General features: G+C 45.6%; 1 protein-coding gene across 1 annotated transcript in view; it reads right to left on the bottom strand.

Moving 5' to 3' along the window:
- LOC117935188 (F-box/WD repeat-containing protein 7-like) overlaps positions 1-1,034 on the bottom strand; it is a 17,436-nt gene that overhangs the window by 16,097 nt on the left and 305 nt on the right. The window lies entirely within an intron of this gene.

Below are 1,034 nucleotides of genomic sequence, written 5' to 3'. Positions count from 1 at the left end.
TGGACAGACTATGTAACGCCATCACTAACAGGGACGTTGTAGAGCGTCCTCTGGTGGACAGACTATGCAACGCCATCATCATTTGGTTTCTTTCAACCAAAGTGCCTTAAAACAACATGGATGCCGTACAATGTTCTTCAGGTAAAATTAAGATTACTTTCACCGAATTTTGGTTGTTTTATTGAATTTTATGGCATAGCAGAGTATGAGGGCCCTGACAGTACCTAGGTAAGGACTACTAGCCAGTCAGAAGCAGAGTATGGGGGCCCTGACAGTACCTAGGTAAGGACTACTAGCCAGTCAGGAGCAGAGTATGAGGGTCCTGACAGTACCTAGGTAAGGACTACTAGCCAGTCAGAAGCAGAGTATGAGGGTCCTGACAGTACCTAGGTAAGGACTACTAGCCAGTCAGGAGCAGAGGACTTTTTCACTTTGTAAACCTACAACATGCACAAAAAGATATATAACCCAATAAAGGAAAGGGAGAAGGCCTAAAAGCGTAACCTGAGAACTTTAAAGATGTATCTCAGGGATCACTTGGATGCAAACGTGACACAAACCGATCGATATGAAGCAGATTAAAGATGGAGGCCGAGTTCTACTTCTCTGTCAAAGTGTCGAATTTAAACCGAATAAGGGAGAATTTCACTAATCTTCAGACGCAGGAGAGACTTCACTGAAACCACAAGGTCACCACAAGGTCACAGGTTCAAACCTGCTGCAGCTACAGGTGTGTGTGTGTGTGTGCGCACTTGTGTAAGTGTGCCTGAGAGAGTTTGTGTGTGTTTGTGTAAGTGTGAGAGAGAGAGTGTGTGTGTGTGTGTGAGATTGTATGTGATTGAGAGAGAGAGAGTGTGAGTGCGTGTGTGTGGGAGAGAGAGTGTGTGTGTGTGTGTGTGTGTGTAAGTGTGAGAGAGAGTGTGTGTGTGTGTGTGTGGTTGTGTGTGGGAGAGAGAGTGTGTGTGTGTGAGCGCTTGTATAAGTGTGAGTGTAAGTGTGAGAGCGAGAGTGTGTGTGTGTGTGTGTGTGTGTGT

Source organism: Etheostoma cragini, chromosome 19, assembly GCF_013103735.1.
Source record: "Etheostoma cragini isolate CJK2018 chromosome 19, CSU_Ecrag_1.0, whole genome shotgun sequence".
Classification (NCBI taxonomy): domain Eukaryota; kingdom Metazoa; phylum Chordata; class Actinopteri; order Perciformes; family Percidae; genus Etheostoma; species Etheostoma cragini.
This window is presented reverse-complemented; position numbering and strand designations above follow the sequence as displayed.